Raw genomic sequence first — 7281 nt, 5'->3', positions numbered from 1 at the left:
TATATATATATATATATATATATATATATATATATGTATATATATATATATATATATGCTGGTACTCCATCAGTTATGACAATGAGGGTTCCAGTTGATCTCATCAACAGAACAGGTGCATTTTATCATGGCACACACACTGCAGAGGTTTCCTTGTAATCTGCAGGACCTTGGCATGAGTTCTCTCCACTCTATATTGCCTTTGTTCACTCAATGCAAACATGAATGAGAGGACGAATGTAAAAGGGAGGGATGAATGAGACAATAAAAGGAGAGAGAATATGCGTAGGAGTATATTGGGTCAGGAATAAGAATGATCGTGACAAGGGAGTAATGGTAGAGAGACAATGATAGCTACATGTTCTTAGTTAGTAACAGATCTTTGTACATATACAAAATTGTACATTATGTTTGAATATGTAAATGTGTGTGTATAAAGTGACACATATGCATGAGTGTAAAATTACGTAAATGCATTTATACACACACACAAGCATATGTACATGTATATATATATATATATACTTGCATACATACACTAATATATATATGCATATAGTAATAAACGTGAATGTTCATAGATGCTTATGTCATGGCACAAGATATATATTTATATATACACATACACACACACACTTATACTCAAATGTATATTCATACATACACACATAAACAGACACACATATACATAAATATATATATAAATGTGTACATATAAATGTGTGCATATATATATATATATATATATATATATATATATATATATATATATATATATATATATATACATACATACATACATACATACTTGTACATGAGTATGTATATACAAATATAGATATATATGTAATATATATACATATACATATATAAGTATATATATGTGTATATATATATATATATAAATATATATATATAAGTATATATATGTGTATGTATATATATATATAAACATATATATATATATATAAACATATATATATACGTATATCTATGTATATATGTATATATATATATATATATCTGTATATAAATATATATATATATATATCTGTATATAAATATATATATATATATAAGTATATATATATATGTGTGTCCATATATATATTCATATCTATTTATGACTCAACATCTGTGATGTGTTGTCTATGTGCGTGTGTGTGTGTGTGTGTGTGTGTGTGTGCGTGAGTGTGTGTGTATGTGTTTAGTGCGTATATGATGCAGTACATATTTATGTGTACATATTTGTTTACACATGACATCACCTAAATAGATCGGATTCTTTCCACCATATCAATAACTGTCAACACTACATATGTAGGCATGAGAGATCGGAGACATCTCCTTCCCTTCACATTGTCCCACACCCACCTCAGACCCCACCACCACCACCACCACCACCACCACCACCCCACTGTACACAATATTATTGTTTGGTACCCTAATGCAATCATCATCATCATCATCACCAGCACCATTATCATCACCATCATCATCATCATCATCATAACCACTACCATCACCATCATCATCATCATGAGCAACACTACCATAATCATCACTGCTACCCCACCACCCATTCACCTGATACCGTTACCGTCACTACCACTACTGCTGCTGGCACCACAGCCACCACTTCCACCAACACCACAGCACAGCTACTACCAACACAAAAACCAGCATCTCTAACATCACCATGACTACCACAACCAACACCACCAACATCGTCCGACCATAACGTCATATTCAGCTTCTTGTAGTGACATCCTGCATATTTACCTGCAAAGCATCAGATCCTATAAGGGTTTGCCTTGGTCAGGGTTATTAGCAATGGACGAAAACAAAATGATAAAAATGGAAGAAAAAGAGTGAAAGAGAGAGAGAGAGAGATGCATATATACAGATGTACATCTATATGTGTATATATAAAAAAAGAATTGATGGAGCAAGTATTTTTTTTTTTACATCAATTTACAATTGTTTCATCAACATACAATCCCATGAATATTGCTATATTATGATGTTATAATGTATGCAACTATTGATTTTTGTGGCGTCCTTGTAAAGATGCATGCTGATTCAGACCCAAAATTTTGATGTGCCAGGTTCCATATGTGTCATAATAAGTAGTTGCATATATTATTACATGAAATAGCAATATTCATGAGATCAAATTCTGATGAAACGATTTTTATACTTTTATTCTTATACTTGTTTCAGCCATGACTGCAGCCATGCTGGAGCACCACCTTTAGTCGAACAAATCGACCCCAGGACTTATTCTTTGTAAGCCTAGTACTTATTCTATCGGTCTCTTTTGCCGAAACGCTAAGTTAGGGGACGTAGAGACGCCACCATCGGTTGTCAAGCAATGGCGGGGGGACAAACACACACACACACACACACACACACACACACATATATATATATATATATGCATATATATAAACAATACAGAATGGGACAAGAACGCAAAACATCCAGACACTTAGGTGATACAAGAAAGGGATGAAACATCCACATAGACGATACAAAGAAAACAAGGACAGGTCATTCGGAGTTTTCTTTCCTCAGTCGAGATCCAGATTATCCTTGCAATTTCCGCTTGTTTATTCTCGTATATATATATATATATATATATATATATGTCGGGCTTCTTTCAGTTTCCGCCTACCAAATCCACTCACAAGGCTTTGGTCGACACGAAGCTATAGTAGAAGACACTTGCCCAAGGTGTCATGCAGTGGGACTGAACCCGGAACCATGTGGTTGGTAAGCAAGTGACTTACCACACAGCCACTCCTGCGCCTAAATATAAGAAACTTTTTCTTATAATCTTTGCATAATAACTTCAGAAAAATTAGGCTGTTTATTAATTAAAGAAAGGAAATTTGTAAAAATGACATTTAATACATTTTTCATACTTGTTTCGATTACTAAGAACAACCAAGTTCATTTCTGTATTTTCCTGTATCATTCTCCTGTCATTAGTAATCCTGCACTTATCAAAAAAGCGCTTTGTTTTCTTCTATGCTACTAACTCCATCGGTAAATTAAATGTTGTTGAATTTTGTGGGGTTTTGTTTTTTTTTTCATGCTTTAGACATTCAGTGGTATTTCTGCAATTCGGCTGAAATCATGGCTACACACACACACAATCATGTACAACTGATAACACAAGGTAAGCAACTGATTTAATTTATTATTGTTACTCTCTCTTTACTCTTTGCTCTTTTACTTGTTTCAATCATTCGACTGCGGCCATGCTGGAGCACCACCTTGGTGGAATTTAAACTCAGACATACGCACAGACAAAATGCCATTAAGCATATTACCCAGTGTGCTAACAATTCTGCCAGCTTGCAGCCTTAATAATAACAATAATAATAATGATAATAACAATAACAATAACAATAATAATAGTAATAGTAATAATAATAATAATAATAATAATAATAATAATAATAATAGTTTTAAATTTTGCGAAAGGGGCAGCCATTTTGGGGGAGGAGATGAGTCAATTATATCGACCCCAGTGTTTAACTGGTACTTATTTTATCGACACCAAGAAGATGAAAGGTAGAGTAGGCCTCAGCAGACTGTAACTATGGGCGACATGCTGCTAAGCATTTCATCTGCCATGCTAACGATTCTGCCGGCTCACCGCATTAATAATAATAATAATAATAATAATAAAAATAATAATAAAAATAATAATAATAATATCATTTTTAAATTTTGGCACAAGGCCAGCAACTTTGAGAGTGGTGGAGTTAAGTTAATGAAATCGACCCCAATGCACAACTTGTACCTATTTTATTGACCCCATCCCCCACCAAAAGGATTAAAGGCAAAGTCGACCTTGGCAGAATTTGAATTCAGAACGTAGTGACAGATGAAATGCCGCTAAGCATTTAGCCCGGTGCGTTAACGATTTAGTCAGTTCATCAATAATAATTGCTGGTTCTGATAAACAGACAAAGTTTATGGTGTCAAAAGAGGTTAAAACTAGGTTTGTTATTGACTGTTGAGACAAAAATAAAAACAGGGGGCGAAGACCTTGATGGCAGACGGACTGGAAGTTTGGGTAGTCTAGAATCAGATGGAGAGAAATATTGAGGAGTGGCAGCACTTGAATGACATAATGGAGATGAGAGAGAGGAGGAGGAGGAAAAGGAGGAGAAAAGGTAAGTTGAGAAGCAAATGGTTTGGGGGAAGAAAAGGTGGGGGAGGAAAAGGAGGAGTTGTAGAAAAGTGTTAATGTGTTTGCTTTGTGTCAAATAAACATGAAGGTTAGTTTTTCTTTTGTCTTTTTTTTGTTCTTTATTTTTGTTTTCCTCCTGCAAAAACAAGATCAGCATTCTAAGACTAGTCATCTCATTCACCTGCCATGGCCACCACCGCTGCCACCTCTACGTATGATACTAGGATCAATTAATGTACATTACCAGAATCCTTCCCCCATAATTAGAGAGTGTTACCGAAAATTACGAACGAACAAATTGCCAAAATTATAGAGAAAAAAGAAGCAAAAGAAAGAAAATGAATAGATAAAAAGGAAATAAATAAACTAACTGGCAAAAAAAAAATATTAAAATAAAATAAAAACATTAAAAATGTGCAAAGTAAAATTTAAAAAATTAGATATGGAAATTAAAAATAAAGAAAATGCTCAAAACAAGCAAAATAATAATAATAATAATAATAATAATAATAAAGATGATGATGTTAAAGTTAATAATAATAATAATAATCATCGTAAGCAATGGAAGAATTAAGATAATAATAATATTATTAACGATAATAGTAATGATAATAATAATAATCATGGTGATGAGAAAAATAATGATAATAAAGAAATATTAGAAATAGCAGCTGTAACGATGATGATAGTAATAGTAATATTAATAATAAATAACAACAATCATAATAATAGCTGTAATAATAACCATTGAAAAGACAACAATGATACTACTACTACTAATAATAATAATAATAATAACAACAATAATAATAGTAATGAGCTTCCACAATGATAACAATTATAATGGTTTCTAACTTTGGCACAGGGTTTCAAATTTTAAAGGCGGGGAAGAGATTTAGACGATTTAATTGACCCATGAAGAAGAAGAAGAATTTTTTTTTTTTTGAAATTAAAACAAAAATGAGGAAAACATCGTAAATTATGTAAATAAATAAATAAATAGAGAAAAACAGGAGAAATAGATAAAAGGGGAATTAATTTTTTTTTAATGATTTTTTTAAATTTTTGGCTGCTTTTTTTTTGTTTTTTGTTTTTTTAATCTTTTTGTGTCAGATCAGATATCGGTGGTCTGACAAATAAAAAAAAAATTATTAAAAACTAAATTTATAAAAAATATATATATATATGAAAAACAGACTTTTAATTTCTATAATTATAAATTTAAACAACCAGCCAGGCAGACAGACAGACAACCAGCCAGGCAGCCAACCGACTGACTGACCAGCCAACCAGCCAACCAGTGAGGAGGAGGAGGAAGGAAAGCAGCTACAACCAAAACAATAAATAAATAAAACAACATACCAATCAAAGATAAGAGAAATGAGGGGAGGGGCAAAAAAAAGCAAAGTAAGGATAAATGAAAGACAGAAAGTATATTGACAAAAAGGAAAAAAAAAAGAGTAAAAAGAAAAATGGGGAAAAATACAAATGTAAAAGTATTTGAATGAAAGGAAAACATTGTTGGATATGAAGGAAAAAAAATAAATATATAAATAAATAGAAAGTGATTCTGAAGTCTATATTTTGAGATAAACACATGATGAGGTATTCAATTCTCATTTTATATTAATTTCTCTCTCTCTCTCTCGCTCTCTCTCTTTCTACTTGTCATCACCATCTTAGTTTTTAGTTGGCACTCCGTCGCTTACGACGTCGAGGGTTCCAGTTGATCCGACCAACGGAACAGCCTGCTCGTGAAATTAACGTGCAAGTGGCTGAGCACTCCACAGACACGTGTACCCTTAATGTAGTTGTCAGGGGATATTCAGCGTGACACAGTGTAACAAGGCTGACCCTTTGAAATATAAGCACAACAGAGACAGGAAGTAAGTGTGAGAGAAAGCTGTGGTGAAAGAGTACAGCAGGGTTCGCCACCATCCCCTGCCAGAGCCTTGTGGGGCTGTAGGTGTTTTCACTCAATAAACACTCACAACACCCGGTCTAGGAATCGAAACCGCGATCCTATGACCGCGAGTCCGCTGCCCTAACCACTGGGCCATTGCGCCTCCACCCATATTCACCATCATCACCGTCTTTATCATCAACTTTATCATCATTAACTTCATCATCATCATCATCATCATCATCATCATCGTTATCATTTTCATCGCCATCATCTTCATTATCAACATCTTCATCATCATCATCATCGATTTCCTCATCATCAATTTCATCATTCCTATCATCTTCATTATCACATGCCAAATATATCGTCATCATCTTATAACAACCATTTTCCATGCTGGTATGGGTTGGACGGTTTGACCAGAGCTGGCAAGCAGGAGAGCTCCACCAGGTTCCAGTCTGATTTGCCTTCCTCTCTCTGGCTGATCTGCCCTTCCTCAGACCAACGATGTCAGAGAGCGTGCTGGGTGTTTTTCACAAGGGACTGGCACATATTCTTTTACATGGAGCTGGCACAAGTGCCATTATGTGGTGCCAGAATGGGTGCTTCTTATGTGGAACCAACACAAGTGCTTTTTACATGGTGCTGGGATAGAACTCTTGCAGGCTGATCTTCTACAGTAGGGGGAGCAGCAGTAACACTTCTGCAAATGATGCGTCTTCTTGAGTACAGCAAAACACCAGACATCTTGGTGTTTTGTCATCTCTTCCATAAAGTTCAGTATCCAGAGATCATTCTTCAGAACTTCGTTCCATGACTTCCTAGTCTCCCTCTGCCACAAGTTCCATCCACTCTGTGTAATCAGCACTTCTTTATGGAGCTGTCTACACACACACACACACATATGTACATATACATACACATATAGATATAGATCAGTTGAATAAAGTTAAAAAATAGTCTGGTTTTCACGTTTTTTTATTATGGTATTTAAACAAAATTAGCAATTTCATACATAGCGCACTCATCAGATTTCAAATGTACACAATGTATGAAAGCACTAATTTTGTTAAAATACAATAATAAAAAACGTGAAAACCAGACTGTTTTCATTTTATTCAACTGATATATTATTCCATACACGTTCACACAAATTCAAAATTATATA

At 34.0% G+C, this 7281-nt stretch overlaps 1 protein-coding gene and 1 long non-coding RNA gene across 2 annotated transcripts in view; one reads left to right on the top strand and one right to left on the bottom strand.

Annotated features, from left to right (window-relative positions):
* Positions 1-5722, top strand: part of LOC128250815 (uncharacterized) — a 12558-nt gene extending 6836 nt beyond the window's left edge. Inside the window, exons 2-3 of the long non-coding RNA XR_008266796.1 lie at positions 3107-3184; positions 5441-5722. This is a non-coding gene — a long non-coding RNA (uncharacterized LOC128250815). The remainder of the gene's footprint in view (positions 1-3106; positions 3185-5440) is intronic.
* The window catches only part of LOC106867469 (uncharacterized protein DDB_G0271670), a 1130547-nt gene that overhangs the window by 651081 nt on the left and 472185 nt on the right, over positions 1-7281 (bottom strand). The gene's annotated exons all lie outside the window — the stretch shown is intronic.

Source organism: Octopus bimaculoides, chromosome 25, assembly GCF_001194135.2.
Source record: "Octopus bimaculoides isolate UCB-OBI-ISO-001 chromosome 25, ASM119413v2, whole genome shotgun sequence".
Taxonomy (NCBI): domain Eukaryota; kingdom Metazoa; phylum Mollusca; class Cephalopoda; order Octopoda; family Octopodidae; genus Octopus; species Octopus bimaculoides.
Note: the sequence above shows the minus strand (reverse complement) of the source record. Positions and strands in the feature narration are given on the sequence as shown.